Source organism: Sciurus carolinensis, chromosome 16 (genome assembly GCF_902686445.1).
Source record: "Sciurus carolinensis chromosome 16, mSciCar1.2, whole genome shotgun sequence".
NCBI classification, from domain to species: domain Eukaryota; kingdom Metazoa; phylum Chordata; class Mammalia; order Rodentia; family Sciuridae; genus Sciurus; species Sciurus carolinensis.
This window is the reverse complement of record NC_062228.1, coordinates 16,720,501-16,742,952: the sequence shown is the minus strand read 5'-3', so window position 1 is coordinate 16,742,952 and position 22,452 is coordinate 16,720,501. Positions and strand designations below refer to the sequence as shown.

Below are 22,452 nucleotides of genomic sequence, written 5' to 3'. Positions count from 1 at the left end.
AGGTGGTGTGGTTGGCACCACCGTACTCGTAAAGAATCTGAGACTCAGAGACATAAATGACAGTTCCTGAGAGGTACAACCAGATCATCTGTCTCTAATTCCCCCCTTTTCTCTACCTTTCCCACCAAGATTCAACATAAAGGATAGGCAAACATATTCAAAATATGTAAATGAGCATCATTCATCAAACTCCCATGGTTTTGGGGAAGGGTAACATAGTCTCCTAATCTCTCTCTGTCTCTGTCTCTCTGTCTCTCTCTCTCTCTCCCACACACACACCTCTCTTTCTCTCTCTCTCTCTCTTTTTTTTTTTTTTTTTTTTTTTCTGTTGCTACTGGAGATTGAACCCAGAGGTATTTTACCACAGAGCTACATCCCCAGTTTTTTAATTTTTTATTTTGAGACAGGGTCTAAATTATGAGACCGGCCTTGAACTTGGCGATCATCCTGCCTCAGCCTCCTGAGCTGCTGAGATTACAGGTGTGTAACATCATCCCTGGCAAGTATCTACTCTTGTTTCTCAGAATGCCTATTAGTTTTGTATTGTTTGTTTGGGATGAATTCAAGAGAATTAGTAAACTTTAAAACTTCTGATACATATTGCCAAACTGCTTTCCACCAAGGTCATGCTAAGTTACTGATTGTTTGAGAATAGCTGTTTCACAATACCCTTCCCAACTCTGGGTTTTAGCATCAAGAATGTGTTATATTTTTCTGACAGTTTAGAGGGCAATGATGTCAGGTTACCTTTTCCAGGATGCCTAACTTGTATGCCTTCACTAGATTCTCTTCCTATGTCCTGAAGGAGTTGGCTTTGCCTCTGCAGATGTGGGAGAGCAGACACACCCTCTTCCTGCAGGCACCAAACTTCCCAGGTGGGCAGGCTTGCCCCACACAGCTACCCAGAGCTGTAGATTTCAAAATTTTAACCAAACTGCACATCTTTTTCTTAATCGATTTCGCACAGCTCCTCTTTATATCAAAAACATTACAAGGAGACCATGAGGACAGGCCTAGGGTGGGCCTGGCCGGCCCTGGGTGGATCCAGTCTTACCTGAGGAGGGGCCTCTTGGACGTTGTGTTGTCTTTACCTCTGAAGTGGGGAAGTCTTGGCAGTCAGGACCTGAAAGGAGATGAACAGTTCACAGAGGTGACCGGAACAATCTCCGGAACTCAACCAACAGCAGCCCAGAACAGGTGAGCCAGGTACAAAGACCTAGGAACTCCACCTGCGCTGGAGGCGCTGCCACACCCTCACTGTCGCCAGGGCGAGGGTGTGGGCCCCGCTGTCCCGCAGACGAAGTGCAGCCGGAGGGGGTTGGGGCGAAGGTTGTGTGACAGGCGTGGGGCAGAGGGCTGTCAGGTAGGGAGGATCCGCGGGTCGGATGGAGGAGCCTTCCACGGTGGACAGCCGCACCCAGCCGAGTGCAGGTGGAGGGCGCGCAGGGAAGAGGCAAACTCGGAGCCCCAGCGCGGGCCTGGTTGATCTGATAGGTGAAGCAATCAGAGCGCTCCCCAGGAGCTTCAATCAATCAATCTCTGCCTCGCAAAGATATCGGGGTTGGGGGCAGAGGGGAGCAGAGCTGAACCCAAACCTGGGAAGGACGGTGGCCACAGGGACAGGGGTGGGTTGGGGGAGGAATCGGCGTCCCAGGAAAAAACAGGTAAAGGAAAGGGTAGGCAGGCCGGTGGAGGGAAGTTTCAGCAGGGACACTTCGTGAACCAGCGGGGTCTTCGGAGGGTTGGGAGGGCACTGGTGTGACCAGAGGCCTTTGGACAAGATGCCACAGGATCTCCGAACTCCTCCAGCTGACCCGGCCCAGGGATCTTGGCATTGAGCCCTGGGGACATTGCCCTCCACACGTGGGCCCCAGTGCCTGCTGCGGGCCCCGCCCCACCTTTAGTCCCGCCCCTGACCTCAGGTACTGGTCCCGCCCCCCTGATCGTCCGCCAAGTGCGGTCTTGTGACTCCGCCCCCTGGCCTCAGGGGCTGTCTGGGCTCTGCAGCCCCGCCTTCCAGCTCCAGGCCCGGTCCCGGACTCGCTGGCGGAATGTTTGACTCCGGGTCCCGCCCCTGCTCTCCGTCTGGGCTTTCCAGTTCAGCTCTGTTCAGCTCTGGCCTTGTGCGACCGGTGCTGCTCTGCTTGTGCCCTCCACCTTCTCAAGCCAGTTCCTTTGCCCTGCCCAAAGCCCTCACACCACCACCACCACCACCACCCCATCTCAGAAAGGCTAGTGTACTCCTCAGGGCCCTTCGAGATCATACTGGGTCCTTCATGCACAATTATTTTGTAAGTCACCCAAACTAGGTGTTCAAAAGAATCCAAAATCTGCATCCCAATCCATTCTCTGTCCCCTGATCAAAGATATTGCAGAAGCAGTGGAAGGAGTGTCTCCTTTTCCACATACAGTTGGCTCCCTTCTGATTAGGAATCCGTGTTGAGAAGATGTGTGCTCCCGTGAGACCTGGTTCCAGGTGGGCCTGCCATCTAGTAGCTGAAAGTCCTGGACAAGTGGCTTAACCTCTGAGTCTCCAGTAGCCCCTCCCCTGGAACAAAGGGGGCTAATACAGGATCTTGGATGACCATGGCCAGCAAGCATCAACTGAAATTGGGTCTTGGTGTTCCCAGATCAGAATGGGAAGAAGGAAACCAGAACCCATAGGTCCATAACTATTCAAAGTGACCTGGATTTCCTGAAAAGCCCTACTTTCCATGTGGATATCTGGCTTTTCCCCTCTGAGTTAAATACCTGGCAGTCACCCCTAACCCACTCCATAGCCCAGGGAGTCCAGTCTACCTGGAGTCGGACAGTGTTTTGCTGTCCTGGCTTCCACAGGCGATCCCATCTCCTTCCCCTGAAATGCCTGCCTCCTCAACCTCTGTCGACAGATGACCTGAGTGCATTTCCGTCCCTCACGCTCTCGCTGGGCTGATCTGACTCTAGAGTACAGGCTAGCAAGTCTTTGGAGTGGATATAAAGGAGCCAGTCCCTTCTGAGCCGCTGGGGCCTGGGCGACACCCAGCCTCCACTCCCCTCTCTTCAAGTGTGGAGAGGCTCACTCCTCATTTCTCAATAAGAAATCTGTCAGGGTCTTTGGTCTCTGACAATTTCCAAACTGTCTCCCACTAGCTGCATAACTCCCACCCTTCTGCCAAATTCTCCTGAAAAATCCCCTGCATGTATTTTTGAAGTGATATTAATGACAGGAACTGACTGTTTAGGGAGGAGTTCCTGAAGGGAAATGGAATCTCCACAACCTTGACATTATAGGCCCTTTCCTTTTCTAGGGAAAAAAAAAAGAAAAGAAAGAAAGAAAGGAAAAGATAAACATGTCAGATCATTGATATTCTGAGCCAGACCTTGTTTTGAAATATGCCGTCCCTGTCCTTTCAACAAACTACAGCCTTTCTCCCTCTTTGAAAATAAGATCACATCAAGTCAGGGATTAGAAATGGGAAAAACCCAATCAGAGCTTTCCTCTGCTAGCTACACATCTCACTACATCCCAGGAGCAGAGAATTGGCTCCGCCACTACCCCGCTCAGCATCATTCGAACCCACCAGTAGAAATGGTGAAACAGAAGGACCTTTCATCCCGGGGGAACCCAGCCTGCAGCGCTGCTCTCCTGCCTCCGGAAGCTGGCTATGTCAGGGCTGAGTTGGGGCCTCTGGCTTAAATAGGCAGTGGGAGCAGGGGAGGGCGTGCCTGGGGAAGGGCATGGAAAGTGGACCGTTTACCCAGCACAGCACAGCACAGCAGTGTCTGCGAAGCCAGCAGTGGTCCCAAGCACGCGCCTGTCTGCCTGCCTGTCCACCAAGAGGCCCCAAAACCCACAGGCCCGTAGACCGCAGGCCAGCACCTGGGGTGACCCCTCATGGACGTGCAGCTCCAGATGAGACCACATCCCTACATGCACCGAGCTTAAGTTTCTGGATGCCCCCACCTTTTCTGAGTAACAGAACTGCTGTGGATTGAATAGATTTACTTGCTCCCCAGAATCAGTAGTGGCCTCGGGCAGGGCGCCTCTCCAAGTTCCAGTTTCTACTTCCTTGAAATGAGGATAACATTGATTTTCCTATGTTCAGAAATAATGTTTATAAAGTGCCTGGCACCTAGGAGGCTAATTTTTTTTTTCTTTTTTGTGGTGCTGGGGATTGAACCCAGGGCCTTGTGCTTTCAAGGCAAGCACTCTAACTGAGCTATATCCCCAGCCCTGAGGCTAATTTATTTATCCACCTGGTGATACTAGAGCAAGGTATCTTTGAGACTCAAACACAGAGAAGTTTGGTAAAATACCCAACGTTACACAGACAGGCCTTCAGATGAGTGTCAGGATCAGACTTCATGCAGAACTGATCCTTCCAACCTCATGCTACAGTTGGGGTGAGAGTGGGGAGTAGCTTCTGGCCTTGGGAAAGGAGTCATCCCTAGGTCCCCAGAACCAAGGCAAAGGAGAGGCAGGGCTGGACAGGTGCACTCAGCAACCTGTGCTTCTGGTTGAGACGTATGGTGGGGAGTGTGCAGAGTAACTGCTGGGGATGACTGCTTAGAGGAGCTGCCACCTTAAACCTCAAAGTTCTCCAAGGAAGGCTGTGCGGAGGAGTGTCTCACTTGGTTTGTTCAACTTGATCATCCAGTGAGTTGGGTAGTGCCCACATCTCAGTGAACAGAGGTTATAACATCAGCTAGTGGGGAATTAAGACAAAGTAGTAGTTAAATATCATTTCATGCTTGTAAAATTTCTACGCTTAAAAGTGCATGTAAATCCAGGTGTGGTGGCACATGCCTATAATCCCTGCAACTCTGGAGGCTAAAGTGGGAGGATTGCAAGTTTGAGGTCAGCTTCAGCAACTTAGTGACCCTGTCTCAAAATAAAATTTTAAAAAAGTGGCGGGGGACACTTTGGATGTGAGTCAGTGGTTAAGTGCCCCTGGGTTCATTCCCCAGTATAGGTAAAAAAAAAGCATGTAAATCTAATAAATAATTGGAGTCACATGCAAGAACCTGTCTTTTAATAGGAAAAGTATGCATTTTCAGTTTGATTAACAAAATGTTAACTCCTCATTTCCCCCCAAAGAGGCAGTCAAACAGGACCAGGATCTCTGGAATTGGAATCAGAGGGAAATCAACTTTGCCATTAAATACTGATGAAGGAAAAGCCAAGGTTATGGTTACACATAACCCTGTTCATCTGCCAATCATTGATTGCTGCATATGTTATGGTCCTGGCATTCTTTTAGGGGTTTGGACTTCAATGAATGGAGTCGTGCAAGAAAGAGCATGCACTTTAGAGTCCAGTCTGGGTTCAAATCCAATTACAAGCAACACTGGGCCTTGTTTTATCCTCTCCGATCCTTCCTTCAGGTTTCTACTACCTTGCAGGCCTGTTGGGAGAATAAGAGGTGGTGTTGGCAGAAACCCTTAGTAGATGTTCAATGATAAGTTGTCCATTTTGGAAGAATAATTCTATAGGGAGCATGGGTAAGCAGGAGGGGAGACAATCAGGAAGGTCAGAATAGTAGCTAGGAGTAGCAGGGAGACAGCAGGGCCAAATAGTGAAAATAATTGCTGGACATGGTGGCACAGGCCTGAAATGCCAGCACTTGGGAGGCTGAGGCAGGAAGATCACAAGTTCAAAATCCAGCTTTAGCAATTTATCGAGGCCCTACGCAACTGTGTCAAAATACAAAATAAAATGGGCTGGGGATGTGGCTCAGTGGTTAGGTGCCCCTGGGTTCAATCCCTTGTACCAAAAATTAAAAAAAAAAAAAAAAAGATACTGAAAATAAGGGATCATATATTTCATGGAAATCTTAGAGGGTGAAATGTTGTTATGGATTGAATATTTGTGTCACTCCCCTCTAAATTCCCATGTTGAAGCCCTAACCCCAAGGATGACTCAGTGTGTGTGTGTGAGTGATTCTCGCCCCCCACTTTTTAGTGTGACTGTATTTGAAGACAGGGCTTCTAAGGAAGTAATTAAGGTTAAGAGAGGTCATAAGGGTGGAGCCCTAATCTGATAAGATTAGTGTTCCTATAAGAAAAGAAATCAGGACCTGGGGTTGTGGCTCAGTGGTACAGCACTTGCCTAGCATGTGTGAAGCATCAGTATAGCATATAAACAAATAAAATAAAGATCCATTGACAACTGAAAAAAAAAAAGAAATCAGAGAACTCTTACATGCACCCAAGAAAGGCCACATGAGGACTTATGAGAAAGCTGCTGTCTACCATGAAGACAGCCCTCACCAGAAACAGAATCAGCCAAAATCTTGATCTCAGATTTCTAGCCTCCAGGACCGTAAGAAAATAAATTTCAGTCACTTAAGCTATCCAGTCTGTGTTGTTTTGCTATGGCAGTTGGAGCAGAGTAATACCAATGGGCAGGACCAAGGAGTAGTTGGGTAGCATGAAAGAACACTAGGAGTGAGTTCAGAGACCGTGAAGTTCCCACAACTATATGGATGACGGAGGTGCGTACTGGCCAGGGTTGGGGTGGGTGTTCGTTGACATTTGCACGCATGTGTGCAGGTGACAGTGGAAGGAACTCAGAGCTGAGGTCTGGGCTGGAGCAAGATTTGGGGATCATTAAAATGTAGATGAAGGTTTGGGAGTGACAACATTTTGTCAGATCACTTCATTCTTTCTTTTCCAATGGGTCCATTCTAATTCTAATTTCTTGTTACATAAGAGAGCTTTTGTCTTTTATAGTTTTATAAAAAGTCAGACATTCTCCTTGCTTTTAAAAAGTATAATTGTGTAAAATTGGTTTGCAGTTTGCATATCACTATTTCTCCTGCTTGTACTGACCATGTCTTGTTTGGGAAAATAACTGATGTGGGGTTAGACACCACTTGTGTGGTTAGAATTGCACATTTTTTCCCCCTGAGGCTTATGTTGTCGTCAATATTTGTGATGTTAGTTCTCTTATTCTTATACAATTTCAGAAGAGCATGTTCTCCCTTCACTTCAGCCTGTTGGATAATTTACAACTCAAAATTTTAACCAACAAATGTTCATTTCTGAATTTTCTCAGAGTTAAGTTTGAAAGGCCTCATGTGCGCTCTTTGGTTCTAGGCTAAGGTGTTTTCTCATCTTGAGACACTTGTCTTCCATTTTTTCTTCCCCAATGTGTCTCTTGTGGTATGCCTCTTCCCATTCACCTCTCTCTCCCATGCTTTTTTAGGGCTGTGACTCCATTTCCCATTTTCCAAATCAGTTTTTTGCTCCTCTGATTTCTTTGTCTACACTTTTGGTTTGATGTCTTACTCTATCTTCAACATCGCAACATCGCTGATTCCTTTGTTCTGTTGTTTCAGTCATGCCAATTACTCCTTCCAGGTGTTTCTCAATTCTTTTAGGGTTTGTGCCATGGAATTTTAGCCACTTTTGGTTCTGATCTGTTCCTGTTAGTAATTTTTTTTTGTCATTTTTTTTCAAGGTAGTTAATATCCAGTTCATCTTACTTATTCCTGAAACTTTTCAGATTCCATCATTTAAAAGCCAAATTAGAGACATTTGCTTAGTGCCTACTGTGTGCAGATATATTACTCATAAGTTAGCAAATTCAAATTTTTAAGTTTGGTGCAATAGAATTCAGAAGTCTTAGAGCTGTTTGGGGCAGTTTCTGATTAATTTGTTGACTCTATCTTGTTCCAAAAAAGAATTAAAATGACTTAAACTATATTATATGTACAATATGGACCTTTGGACCTTCTTTTCTTAAGCAGTGAGAGAGTTATTGCTAAGGGAAAATAAAGATAGAGTCAGTCAAGGAAAGTTGGAGATACCAAGAGAGCGAGGTGAGGGCCTCTTTATTCTGATGGTGCCTCAGGTGGACACAGAGGGCATGTGTCTTATGACTGAGGCTTGTCCTATTGATTTTAGTTGGTGTTAAAATGACTCATTGTTTTAAGTTCTGCTTAAATGGCGTTCAGGGGCATGACTCGCTCTCCAGCACCCTCAGTGGGAAGTGCTTATTTCTTTTTCCCGTTGGGGATGGAATTGATAGAAACAGAGGTGAGACATACAGCTGATGGCGGGGGCGGACTACACGTAAACAGTGTAACTTTCACTCGCAGCCCCGAGTCCATATTGATTGATTGACTAATCAGCTGTGTGTTTCCTGAGCTCTGAATCAGAGCTCCTCCCTGTTTGGGGGCATGTGGGTTGTGGTTGGGAGGAGGGCTTCTTGGGGCTCTCTGTTCCCACAGAACTCCAGAGTGGCCTCATTTCACACTTCTTGGGAACCAGTTTCTCGAGTGACAGATTGATTGCTGTATGGGTGGTTACCAAAAAAGAATCTATTTTATTAGCTGTTTGTCTTGCAAAGTTAAATCATTAAAAAAAAAAAAAAAAAAACTTATCAAAATGTCATCGTCTCGGGGTTTACAACGTGTCCTCCAGCTCTGAGGGAGGATCTCAGTCCCACAGGTAAAGAACTGTCATGTCACAGTCCGGGCTGAGCCCTTGAGTGATGAGCGGGTCAGGCAGGTGAGCTCAGTCCTTGGCTGCCCCAGCCTGGGCTCCCTTGGGTAGGGGGCACTGAGGGGGCAGCTGGGGACCAATGGACATCTCCAAACCTCATCCTGGTGCCCAAACTGTCTTCATCTTTCTTAATACCAAGGAAAATAAAAACCTAGGGATTTGTACATAAGAAACCATGTATGGGTGACTTAGTTTTCTCTATTTGAGGAGGAAATAGAAAACATCACACTTACTCATATTTTATATTAAAAACAAGGAAATATACTAAACAATTAAAAAGTGTTCAACTTCCTGAGACTGAAGATGTAACTCAGGGGTAGAGTTAGCATACACAAGTCCCTGGATTTAATCCCCCCCACCGCAAACAAACAAACAAAAGAGTATTTGTTTTCCCCTTGTGGCAGCTGAAGAGAAATGGGAGGACTGGGAGCCTCCTAGGGAAGGTGGGGACTGGAGTCCTGTCCCACAGCAGGCCCGGGTTCTGTGCCCAACATGGACTGGCTGCCGACCCTCCTCAGCATTCACCCTGACCTTGGCCACTCCCTCACCCTCAACCTGTCCTGTTCAAAGTCAAGGCCGACTGCTCTCAGTCCCTGCTCCCCACTCACCCCTAACCGTCACCTCCCAGGCTCCTTACTTCTTGCTTGCAGTGGCCCCAGTGTCACACTGGGTCTCCATGCCATGACCCCCACCATGATCAGTTCTGAGTTCTTTCTGTGGTCATTCAGTGGCTCCTAGCTCCCTCCACCCACAGGCTAAAGCCCTCCACCTGGCCTGACTGGAGGCTTAGTGATCAGGCCCTGCCCTCTCCAGCCTCCTTTCTGTGCCTCCCTTCCTACCTTTCTCCCACTGATTCGTTCTGTGGCTCCGGCCTCTATCTTTCACCTTTGCCAGAATATGCCATGCTCTTCACGCCTCCAAGCCTTTGCACATGTTGTTCCCTGTGTCTAGAATACCTTCCCTAAGCTATCCACCTGGACCCTTCCTCCAAGGCTCAGTTCTAAAGCTGCCAACCCCTTTTCAGTCACCTGAAAAGTTCAGGCTTTGTACTGGCAGCCCAGATCCATCAGCACCAAGCACAGGGCCCAGGCCCCAAGGAACACTTGGGAAACTGGTTGAGTTAATAAAAATGGCTTCTCTCCGATCTGCCATGTCAATCACCAAAAGGTTCAATTCCCTCTGTACACACCAGGGGCACAGCAGGAGCCGTGAGAAACTGCTTCTAATGGTTTGAACTAGTGCATCAATTAGATTACCTTGTCATCAAAGAAGATATGCAAAAAATGGAGCCGTGAAAGTTAAGAGACTCGTGTGAGCTCACATGTGAGTGCTGTCAGCACCTACGGCTTGCTGGGATCAGCAGCAGCAGCAATAATTTGGGGGTACCCACTGCATGCCATGCATGTGCTAAGAGCATGGTACACACGTGCTGTTTAAAACCTAGGGAGGTTGCTGAATAGTATCGCCCCATCCTTAGAGTGGAAAACTGAGGTTCAGGTGAGGTGTGGGCTTAAGTGGCTTTCCAGAACCATACAGTGATAGAATGATTCCTCCTGGACTCTGGGTAAACTTATCCACTGCCCCATCCTGGTTAGGATCTTGAGCTGTGCGGTTACCTAATGTGCAAGAGGCTGGTGCAGGCAAGGAAGGAACGCCTCGGGGGTGGGAAGGCTTGCTGGCCACCACCCTCCCCTTGTTCCTACCACCTTCCTCTGTCCCAGGGGGATTTGAGGTGGATGCCATTGTTTGTCCTTAACCCCGAGTGTGAACGGATCCATTGGCTGCTGTCTTGGGGCATCTCTTTGATCCGAGAGCTGGTAGGGGAGTGGATGTTGGTGTCAGAGGATATAAGCACAGCAGGAACCAGGCAGAGCAATAACTATGGGCAAAAGAGGTGGGAAGGGACACCTTGGTCAAACCCTGTGTCTCTCACTGGGTGCCTCAGCCTTGTCCCTCCATCCACTCTCCACATGTGAACCTGAGTGACCTTCCAGCTGGAGTTGGCTATTTACTCCCAGAAGTCACATGCCCCAAGTCCACTCTCCTTTCCTATTCCACTCTTTAGTGCCCTTGTCCTCACCTGCTGGCACCTCTGAGTCCTTCCACAGCCTCCCTGATCCTGCTCTGCTGGTGGGGCCTTTCCTCAACCTGGATTGCCCTGCCTCATCTGGTTGGTTCCTCCTCACCACAGGTCTCAGCTGAAAGTCTCTTTCCCGGGGTCACCTTCCTGATCCCCCCCCAGTTTAGCATCAGAGCCTTCTGCAGTGAGTGCCCATTGTGCCCAGCCCCATCCAGAGGTGGGCTCTGGAAGCCTGGGACCTGCACCCCAGGTCTAGCCATCCTGGTCACCTGTAGACGGGCAAGGCTATGGGGGCAACGACCCAGGGAGAACCATGTCTGAATGCGGCCCTCCCAAGGGAGGTGTTCGGTCTGGTTCTGGGATGCTGGGCCCTCATGGGTGAGGGGACTGGCCTGGGGCGGGGGCGCTGAAACACACCGGGGCTGTGGCCACGCAGGCCCCTGCTGAAGGAGCAGCTGTGGATGCTTGTTCCCATGCCCACAGCGGGAGGAAAGGGCGTCAGGACAGAACCATGGGGCTCATCCCATTTTTGGCTTGGTGAGGAAAGAAGAGCCAAAAAGAGCGCCCGGGAAGGGGGAAGATCTCAGGAAAGGTGGCTAAAATGTAGCACTGTTTTTATTTAGTTCTCAGATAATCTTACTTTTTTTCTTTTTCACTTAGAATAGCTAGAAAAGGAGGGCCCTGCAAGGCAGTCCCTGGGATGAGAAAGCCATGTGTCACGGCTGTGGCCGAATCCCTCGCTCTATTTTTACCCTCGCCACACTACCTCTTTGAGCCCTGATGAGGGATCCTGGCCCAAGGTGGCCTGAGCCGGTGTTTCCAAGGCACACGTGGCTGGCCCTTGCCTCCTTCTCCAGAAACCACCTAAAAGCTGGCTATTCACTTCTCTTGACCAGAAATAAATGCATCAGACAAATGTTCTCAGGCAAATGGCTTTTGTTTCCTTTCCTCGGTTCAAAGTTGTGTCTTTGTTCACATTAGTTACATTAAAAGTGAACAGTAATTAATGTCCTTAAAATAGAATCTCCATATTTCCAAGTTTAGAAAGAAAAACCACCTCGGAACAAAAAAATGTGGCCACACATGAAATGCCATCCCATTAGCCACAGAATCTTTTATGCGCCTCAGTGGGGAGTGCCAGTCAAGTGGGATTTGTGGCAGCTACACCGTGGCCAAGGGTGTCTGTGGTTGCTTTTCATTCTGTCCCCGTCCAGGTCAAGGAAGCCTTTGACATCTGTGGCCAGGAGCTCTGGGGGTTCGCCAGCCTCTAATTACATTTCTTTTTTTAAATATTGATAAACAGTCCCTCTGTTGATTCAAACGTTTGAAAACACAGGGCCTGTAGCTGTTGGCTCGGAACAAAGAGCAAATCTCTCAGGCCTCCTCCGGGAGCTTCTCCCTGGGCCTCTGGGTTCTCGGACTCAAATTTAAATGCTGAAGCCAAAGAAGTGTCCCTCTGGGTGAGGGGGAGGGGAAGGTCACTTCAGGATTCAAAATCAGGCCTGGCGAGGCTACAGGGTGAGGCCCCACTTTCCCCAGATGGAGGTTTCTGGCCTCTCCTACTCCCAGGTTTCTCTCTAGGTTCCAGGTGGTGGACAGAGGTGGGGGCAGGAAGAGCCGCCATCTAACTCCCACTATACCTCTGCCTGATGCCCCAGGCACATCTGGTCACCTCTTTGTTTCATTTATGAGCCAGGCCCTGGTCCCATAAGCCTTTATCTAAACAGAATAACATTGCTGCCCCACCCTCAATACCAACTGCTACCTGGGATGGAGGGAATAGGGATTGGAGGGATTCCTTCTAGGCCCGTGTTCCAGAAAACAGTGCCATCCATCCCATCTGGCAGACACCTACCTGCACAGAAGGACCTTCAGATCCCCCTACACACACAAGAGGCGATGCAATGAAAGGTGGTGGGTGGTGGTCAGTGTCCTCAACTGACCATTCTCCCTGGATGACTCAGAGGCCAATCAGTCACGTCTACCTGGATTGCAAGGTTGCCCTCTCCTCATCAACTGGGAGACCTGCCCGGTGGCCAGGTACTGTCTTCTCTAGTAACCACGCCCAGAGGGAGTGATTGGTTACAGATGCAGTGCATCAGTACCGTACCGAGGGGCCCCAGGCTCTGCTCCCCTCAGCCTCATGCTCCTTGGGTACCAGCGTGAGTGTCACCACACCTCCCACTCCATAGCACAGCAGGGTGGCTACTGCTAGAGTTACCATTTCACCGATGAGGGATCTGAGACCCAGAGAGGTAAAGCCTGCCGCCCAGGATCACTTTGGAGGAGCTGAGATCTGAACCCAGATCCATCTGACTCCAAAACTAGTGTGCTTTTCATTCCACCCTGCCACAGAGCCTGCTGGTTCTACTTCTTGCCTCTGGCAAATGTCCTCTAGAAGGAACCACCCTCAAATACATGCATCAAGGGTGACATGGTGCTGGTAAGGATCAAAGGCTCTGAGGAGGTGACAACTGCCATGGTACTTCTGGTCAAGTCCTGCCCAGCTCTGTTGGCTTATCCCCCTTAGTTGGGGGGACCTTGTCAGCATGACTCATTTGGATTATAATTTTTAAAGATAATTATGGATTAGCTTGGTGACCATCAGGCCCTTCTGTTATATCCCAGGAAATGGACCTAACCTGGTTATGGGGTAAATCGGATATAATCAGGTCCTAATTCAATATAGTGGCCCTACATAACATTTATCAAGGTATTGAAGTTAGTCTGTGGGTCAGACAACAGTGGCGGCGGCACTGGACTCAGATGAGAACACTCAACTTGCGCTCTCTGACAGCCTTCTGAAAGTTAGGTGGAAGAGACGAACTTTTCCAGTACCATATGCTACAGGTACACAGACTCGGATGTCCCAGACCCAGATGGGGGCATATGAACACCTGCAGACTGGTCGTATGCACACCTGCAGCCTTATTCTGCCCCCCGAAACCTGACAAAGGTGCCTAGAAACCTGGAACCCTGCTTTGGTCAAAACCAAACCTGGGAGATCAGCCCCTTCTGTGCCTGAGGATTGTAACTGAGCACGTGTACGTGGGGAACTTCTGGCCAGCTTTGAGTGGGAGGGAATTTATCTTCTAACTGGTGACTGGGGTGTCACAGAGGCTAAATAATAATGAGATTGCTGGGTAGATTGTGGTTGCGCTGGACAGAACGTCTGTGTCCCCTGGTCCCTGCCTTCAGAGCTCCAACAGGTACCACTCTCTGTGGGGTGCTGTGAGACCTCAAAAGCTCGGTTCAGTCCTGGGCTGCCATCACTAGGTGGCTGCTCTACCAGGATGGAAGATGAGAGGAGGAGGAGCGAGTCCTTGGGTCTAGGGAAGCGGCTGGGATGCGGTGTTGAGGGGGAAGGGCAAGGAGGTTCCGGGAGAGTTGTGGTATGCAGAGCAGAGCTGGGTTGGAGAGGCGTTGCCGGGTCTCTGTCCCTTGCTTCCCTCACTCCCTAACTGCTGTGTTCTCTGAGCCTTGCTCTATGCCATCGGCAGCGCTGGGCATGGAACGGCAGGAGTTGTGACCCTGGCAACACTCCTGGACACCTCACAGACAGTGACACAGGAGCTCAGAGGCTTTGTGAACCACCCAGGCCAGTGGGTGTCAGAACTGGTCTCTGATTTGTCACGCTCCAAAGCCTGGGTACCTTCACAGCACAGTTCACCTAGGTGACATGGTGGCTGGGGGTGAGGGGTGATTCCTGGTGAGGAGCAGGGGCATTTCAGCATGTAGCTGACTCAATGCTCCTGGACTGGATGTTCCCAGCAGTCAGTCACCACTGGGGGTTTTCCTAGTCAATGGCTGAGGTAGGTATGTGCCTTACACTTGGTGGAATGCCCAGCAGGGAGGGGGTTACACGAGGCCCGAGTTTGGGTGGTTGGGATTGGAAGTGGAGTTGGAAGTGATCAGGCTATAGTAGGCAGCCGAGGCCTTGGGGTACATGAGATGTTATGGGGAGTGTGCTAGAGGTCAAGCAGCTTCCAGGACTGCAGGCTCCACACTTCGAATTCTCAGCTCTGTCTGTTTGCCCCCCTGAATTTAGACCTCACCTTGAAGGCCATTGTCTGGGAACCCCACCCAGTAGGCTGGTGCCAGGAACCACAGTCCTCGTACCACAAGCAAAGTGTGAGGCAGTGTGCTGGCCAGGACAGGGAGACAGCACAGCTACAAGGCAGGCTGTGAAGCCAGCTGTTCTAGAAGACTTCTTTACAGAATTTGGAATCAAATAAACTGTCTCCCCAAAGACCTTTGGAATTCCAGAAAAGCAAATGTACCAGAGATGCTGAGAGTTTCCAGTCTGTCCTCACTCTCCTGGCTTTGTGTCCAGCTCTCCTTCCTGACTGCCAGCCAGGCTCACACCAGACACTTCCCAGCAAACTCACAGAGCTGGGAGCCACAGAGAAGCAATGAGGTTCCACAGACTCCTACCCGGCCTCCCTCAGAGGGACATGCCGCCTTCCAGACCTCCCAGCAAGCTCCTTCACTCCCCGGGCTGCTAGTGACCTTCTCTGATCAGCCAAATCTGCCTTTTGGCTTCTTGTTCCTCTAGCTCCTCCTATGACTGATAAGTCTACTTTCTAGAATAAGTTCCTGATTCTTCTTGCTGTGGTGGTTCTGCCTTCCCCTAATAATGGGGATGGTGTGAGATATACAGTTCCAGAAGGGGACTGCGTCCAGGCACCAAGCGTCATGAACCTGGATTGGTTCTGTGACATGTACTTGAGTAATAGTGGGAGGACAAGCTCCAGGCCAGAGTCATGACTGAGTCGGACTTTTCACATTGGCACCAGCTGAGGGAGTCCCATGGAACAGGCCCCACTGGAGCAGGGGACCCCTTACTCCAGTGGTGGAAGGAGCAGGGTGTCCTTCCAACGGTTGGATAGGTCGTGACTGGTTGCATCGCAGGGCAGTTGTATCACTGTGACTGAGGGTTGGAGGCGTCGGCTGGATGCTGGCATCAGAGTCGGGAATGTAGCTCCCAAATGGAATGACATTCCCCTGGGAAGTCAGAGTGCGCTGACTTGGAGGCTTCCGGGAAGATGCTGAGGGGCGAGAAGGGCTTGTGGGGACTGGGACGGGCTCTGCTGGCTTGCCGGAGAGGTTTTGTTCCTGTAATGTGATGAGCTAGTCTCGTCTCTGGAGTCTATAAAGTGGATTTATAGATGCTGCGTCAGGGCACAGCACATAAAGCACCGTGCCCCCTGACCCCAGCACCTTTGCTACTACTGTAATGCTCTGCCCTCAGATATCCATGTGGCTCACTCCTTTTTGCAGGTCTCTGATCACCTTTCCTGACCACCCTATACAAACAACCTCCCTTTTGTTGCCCTCTATCTCCTTCCCTGATCCATTTTTATTCCCAAAACATCACTTAGTACATTATGCATCTCTCTATTGTCTGTCTTCTTCCATTGGAACGTCAAGCTCCGTGAGGGTAGGGCTCCTGTCTGTTTCCTGCCCTGTTGGATGCGTGACACCCAGAACAGTGCCTGGCTCAGAGCACATCACTGCAGGTCAGAACCGACCTCTGTGTAAAGAGCAGCCTGTTTGCCTGCCCTGTCTTCATTCACGCCTGGGGTCTTGCCCTACAAGCAGGCCGCTTCTGGGTGTCAGGAAGGCTGGTTTGATCAATTAAGTACCCAACATGAGTCCTCAACATCCAGGGCTTTTTTCAGTCTCTTCTAATCATTATTCTTGATCATGGGATCTGTAACTATTTTGGAAGTGGATTTACTGCGATTAAATTCTTTCTTAGTCTAATCCTTTATGGAAAACAAAAGTTTTAAATGAAGTGAATTAGAATGGATTTGCTGAGGTTGGGTTGTTTGTACAATGGTTTTACCCGATTCGTTTCACAATCCAGGCCCTAAAGAAGATGCTGAAGGGTCGGTCCTCCTGTACGAGAGGGGAGCAGATCTCCAGGCTTCCTCGGTGCCCGTGACTGAGGGGGGTCACACATACGGGAGTCACAGGGCCAAGGCCCTGGAGGAGAACAACTGTCAGGGTGCCGGCACTTTATTTGGCAGGGAATACCAAGTTGTGAGGCTGCAGCGTGGCTGGGGTAATGGCAGAATCACAGCCCCCGGCCTTCCTTCTGACTCCTGCGATCCTCAGTGGCCACCACTTATAACCGCGAGGGTAGGTCTGCAGGGCCTGGGGTACAGGAGGTTCTGGCAAGCAACCTTTATAAGCAGAAGGGAAAGGATATGTCAGGGTCCTTCTGTGCCCCCGCTCCCCTGCCCTAGAGGCGCTAGCCCCCAGAGCTGTCAGTGTGCAGCCCAGCCCAGTGCCAAACCTGGGGGCACCGTGATGGTTTGAAATGCTGTTGCAGAGTACAACGTGGGAAGCAAGCTTTGATCCAGAATGAAAACAAAAAAAATCACTGGTGCCTGGCAGACCTACTCCAGTGACTTTAATGCCATGTGGGGACCTTGTTCTTGGCAACCCCAGTTACACGTGCCCAGACTTGCCTGGCCCCGAGGATCCCGCTGGGGTAGAAACTGGCTCTTACCCAGACATTTGGTAACGCTCAGAAAATGGGATTTTCCTCTTCTACTGCTGCATTTTTAACTTTGGGATTTATCACTGGTGGAATTTGCCCTCTGGTACTGTGGGTTTGGGGACTGCGAGTGGAGATCTATTCCTGGGTAGAGACAGCAGAGTTTCTTCCCCAAGGAAGGTGTTTTGATGAGGGTTTGGAGTCACAGGCATTGGACTCGTGGCTGCTGTCAGGACCTGCTGGCTTGGATTACCATGTTCCCGGGACTCTGGTGGCTTTCCTGCCAGGTTTCATTAAGAAAAATGCACAGAATGGTTTTGGCTGGCAGGCCATCATGAACCTCCTGTACTCAGGTGAGAATGGTGACTTCTTGGGGTAAAATTTGCAGCCTAAAGCCCCTCTCCCCTTTCAGTAATGGAAGCTGTCATGGCATAGGCCCCGTGGGAATGCCAGCTTAGCCCAGGATGGCACGCTACTGGTGCTGCCCATGCACAGGGAACCCTTGCTCCGTTAGCCTCCTCGCTGAGTATGGTTTGCAGGCTGATGTGGCCACATGTCCCTAACTCAGGAGAGGAAATCCAGAGTAGATGCATGCCCTCAACCCAAGACTTAGTGACAACTAACACAGGTGGAGCCCATTCATCATGCTGGACAGAATGCCAAGCAGTTTAGCTCACTTAATCCTCCACCCTGTCCCTGTCTGAGAAGCCCTTTAGCATTCACTGCTTTTTTCCACGGTCAGTGGCACAACTGGGATTTGAACCCCCAGGGCCTGATGCTAAGAGCCGAGGCTCTTCACCAGTCTGCCTGTCTTCCCACGGGGCCTGTTGGGTGATTCATTTCTTATTCTATACCCAGAGACAATGAGGCATAAACCAGAATAAAAGGGGGCTATTATGATATCACTATTTGCCATTTATCTAAATTAGATAATAAATCATGGAGCTACTTGAAACAATATACATGTCAACCTCCTGAACATTTAGTTATCTCTAGACACCATTTGATGGCGTCTGTGGTATAATTAACACTTTCTGTGAAAGTATGATATTTCTGTGAAATGGAAGAGTGAATGAGAAAATAAACTCAACCCGGTCCTCATCCTTGGGGCGGGGCTCATGGTGGTGGCCAGTTGGGATGGCTGGGGTTGCTGGGGAGATGGGCAATCACTCCTAGCCCTCTCTAGGCCAGGACTGTGCCTTAGGAAGGGGAAACCTGTCGCCTGCAGTAGCAGCCAGCAAAGCCGAGTGATGCCTCTCAGCTCCAAATAACTTCCCGGCCATTCATCAGGCTCAGCATAATTGGGCATCTGCCACTGGCATCTCCAGATGTTCGCCTTTATCAGATGAGGATGCGGTTCAGGGTTTTCATTCAGAGCCTTGTAAAAAGCCCTAGCTGGTTGGGGACGTTTATTGTTCATTTTATTTGAGTTCCTTATCATGTGCAAGATGTTCCAGGCCCCATTAGGAGACACAAAAGACTCAGAAAACACGGTTTCAGGGGGCGGAAGCTCACCGTGGCGTAGAGGAGACACGGCCACCGACATTTACAAACATTTGCTGAACACAATCAGCTGGCAGGAATGAAAGTCGCTCTCAGCATCACATCAGGGCAGGCGGGTGTGGGGTGGTGGAGGCCGAGCACTTAATGCTTGCCTGGGGGAATCTTCTAAAATCAGATGGGTGTTCCAGGCTGCCGCTCATTAATGTGGTCTTCAGATTACTACCCAGTAAGATGGGGGCCGGGTGGGGTCCAGAAATGGGGCAGAAGCATGACCAGGAGAATATTAAAGGGGATTCGCATCTCTTGAGAGGAACATTTGAGGTCTCCGTCCAGGCACATTATAAGTATTGCTTAACCATAAGTGTAGCTTGGTGAGATGCATTGATTTATACGTAGGTAGCTAAGGGCATTTAGGGAAAACCAAACACAGGCAATAAGAACTGTCCCCATCAATTTACAAAATTCATGTCTGAGACGGCATCATGGAGGGCAGACAACCCTGTTTGTGTGCATAAATTAAAGCTATTTTCTTTGGAAAAGGATAATTTAAATGATCGATAACCTCTTTTGAAACACTAAGTATTTCTTTTTTGAAAGCAACTTCATTTACTCTCTTCCTCTTATCAATAAAGGATTAGTGGAAGTTTATAACAATAGGTATGACAGTGAAGTTATTAAAATAGAAATGGGAAATTGGAACCCCTTCAGAAAAGAGAATATAAGTTTTCTAACCACAATGGGCAATTTTATGTCTGTGACCATGCTCCAGATTTATCTTTGAGCTTCCTGGAATTCAAGGCAAAAAGGGAAACGTGACCAATTACATAACTCTAGCTACTAACATGGACAAAGTATGTTAATTCATTGTTATTTAATTATTTGTAAATTTATAAAAGAGAGGTGGGACAGCTTTAGGGAAACTGGGGGAGATTTTTAAAAATATTTATAAAAGAAAGATTAATTTTGGACTTTTTTTTTCTTTGCAGTGTAGGGGATTGAACCCAGGGCTTCGTGCTTGCAAGACAAGCACTCTACCAACTGAGCTACATCCCCGGACTTGATCCTGCAATTTTTGACAAGAGGTGAAACCTGGGCAATGAGGACAGACATGCCCACCAAGATCTGAGTGAAGCTGGGAAGGCCTCTGCTTGTGGGTTTATGGCTGAATGAATGGATTATTGCTGTGGGAGGAGTCGGGGTCTGACCTCCACCCAGGCGTTTGTCCATGTCTGGCCTGCCCTCGGGCAAGGCTGTGCTCCATTCCTCGGGTCTTCTCAGACACTGGCTGTGACATTTTGCAAACAAAGAACTCAACCACAGCTCTGTCTCTCCTAGGCTGAGAACCCCGGGAACGGGGTGTCGCCTGGTCCTAGGCACATCTCAGTGCTGGAAGATAACAGCTCACAAACCAAGAACAGGACGAACATCCATAAAATAGCAAACATCATTTACCCGTGAGGGGGGCATTTTAAAAGCTCTTGATGACCACAATCAAATCTGCCCCCCTTTTACCGCGGTGGTACCTCAGTGGACCTGCTCAGGAGAGTCAGGTGGTCATGAAGTGTCGGGTCAGGGGTGCGACTGTGATGTTGGTTGGCCTCGGCAGGACACAGCGTGGCCCTTCTGATGTGTGATGGGCTCTGCTCAGGTGGCTGTGTGGGGTCTCACAAGGGCCCTGTGAGTGGTGGCTAGGCCTTGGTGGGGCGGTGGGGAGGACCCTGGGTGACAGTCTGACCTATCTCCCAGCAGGCCTGCAGGTGCAGGTAGCAGGGAGGAGCGAGGGTTGGAAGGGGAGGGGGAGGGGAGGACTGGGCTTGAGCCGGGCCAGCTGGGCTGCCATGGACTGGAGGCCAGGAGGTGGGAGTGTTGCGGGGATAACGATGGAAGAGGCCAAAGGGAGGCCCAGAGCAGCGGTGGAGGAAGAGCAGCCTTGTCAAGCCGGGTCACTAAAGCAAGTCCCACGCTCTACCTCAGTGTTTTATTCTGTCAAATGGAGCTCCTGACGCCCTTCCTGTCTTGCTCTGGTGGCACCAAGGGAAAGTGATACGATACCCTGGGGATCCCAGGACAATGGGAAGGCCATCGCAAAATGCCGAGAGCTAGGAGGAGGCCCAGACATGATGAACATAAGGAATTCAGAAGTTTGGACCATCAGGAATTGGCCGTCCCCTGGGCCAGTGGGGAGAGGCTGGGGTAGGGTTGTTCTGAGACAGGGTGGCTGGGAGGACAGCAGAAAGGACACAGGGGAAGCAAAAGCACTTTGTGATATGAAGAGTTTGAAAAGGCAGCAGGCAGCCAGAAATGTGGGCCTGGACCAGGACAGCCACAGAGGCGGGAGGCTGGGGAGGGTCGGAGCATTCGTAAGTCTGTTAGTGGCCAAAGGCATTTTCTGAGAAGAAAAAACAGTCAAAGATGGTGCCACAGGGGAGGGCCTGAATCTAGGAACCATCTAGAGACTGGAAAGAAGGAGGGGAGACATGCTGGAAAGTGAGGTGTGTGAGGCCAGGGAGACAGAGGCAGCTGCTGGGCAGATCTGTGCCCAGTCAGATAAGCTGCGAGGCTTCCTGGGAAAGGACTGGCAGGGGAGGGTATGAAGTGCAGGCGATGAGGAAGTGGTGGCCGGGGGGGACTATCAAGGTACTCCCCAGCAGCCTGTTAGGAGCCATGAGTGCACCCTGGCCCAATGACCAGTGCTGACATGCATGGCCACTCCTGGTAGCCAGGTACCTTCCTTGGGAGTGGCAGGGAGGAAGCCCACAGCCAGCATGAAAGTCTAAGTGACCAAACCAACTAACACCAAACGTAGAAAAGGCCAAGAGGAAATTCAACAGATTTCCAGCCACATCTACTGCCCCAAACAGCTGTGTCTAGGAGAAAGCAGAAAGCATCCCTGAAGAGTCAAGATGGCTGCCACAGCACCTGTGACTAGCCAGCACGCTCGCTTTGTAAGGAGAGGCCTCACTCATCGCTGGCTTGCTTTATTTAACTCACAGTCATTGTTTACCTGGTTTCAATTTTTAAAAAAATCAAACCAAGAGAAAAACCACAAGGCAAGGGGCTCTGTCAATCTCAAATATGCACCATCATCCCAGTGAGGAATCAACCTGGACAACTCCCAGCTCCCACTCGACTGACATTCCATGATTCCCATATTTTTGTAACGAGGATCCCTGAGTCATCAAGACATTGTAAAATAATATCCCATCTCTGCTGCTTTAGAAGGCAGAACTGTGCACACTCTGAGTAGTAGGTCAAGAACTTGTGCTTTGCTGAGTGCAGTGGCACACGCCTATAATCCCAGCAGCTCAGGAGGCTAAGGCAGGAGGATCATGAGTTCAAAGTCAGCCTCAGTGAAAGCGAGGTGCTAAGCAACTCAATGAGACCCTGTCTCTAAATAAATACAAAATAGGGCTGGGGATGTGGCTCAGTGGTTGAATGCCCCTGAGTTTTATCCCTGATACCAAAAAGGAAAAAAGAAGAAAAAAAGAAAAAGAACTTGTACTTTTAAAAATTAGGCATTTGGAGAGGTGATGGAAGCACATTTATTGAGTACCTACTATATACACACCATATTAAACTTATTAACCTCCTAACAATCCTAGAAGAGACCATCACCTTTACCATTTCAAAGGAAAGGAAATAGAGAACTGAAGTGGTGTATCTCAGATTATATTGTCTATTTTTTTTTTTTTTTTTGGTACTAGGAATCGAACCCAGGAGCGCTTAACCACTGAGCCACATTCCCAGTCCTTTTTTATATTTTATTTAGAGACAGGTTCTCACTAAGTTGCTTAGGGCCTTTCTAAATTGCCGAGGCTGGCTTTGAACTTGTGATTCTCCTGCCTAAATCTCCCGAGCTATTGGGATTACAGGC

The 22,452-nt window shown here is 49.5% G+C and overlaps 1 protein-coding gene across 2 annotated transcripts in view; it reads right to left on the bottom strand.

The window, feature by feature from the left end:
- The window catches only part of Smpd3 (sphingomyelin phosphodiesterase 3), an 85,107-nt gene that overhangs the window by 27,936 nt on the left and 34,719 nt on the right, over positions 1–22,452 (bottom strand). The window contains exons 1-2 of one of the 2 annotated variants that reach the window (XM_047527905.1): positions 16,419–16,636; positions 1,055–1,123 (exon numbers count right to left, since the gene is read on the bottom strand). The gene's annotated coding sequence lies outside the window, so the exon portion shown is untranslated. Of the gene's footprint in view, positions 1–1,054; positions 1,124–16,418; positions 16,637–22,452 lie in introns of those variants that run through there. The other variant, XM_047527904.1, reaches the window with a different exon arrangement.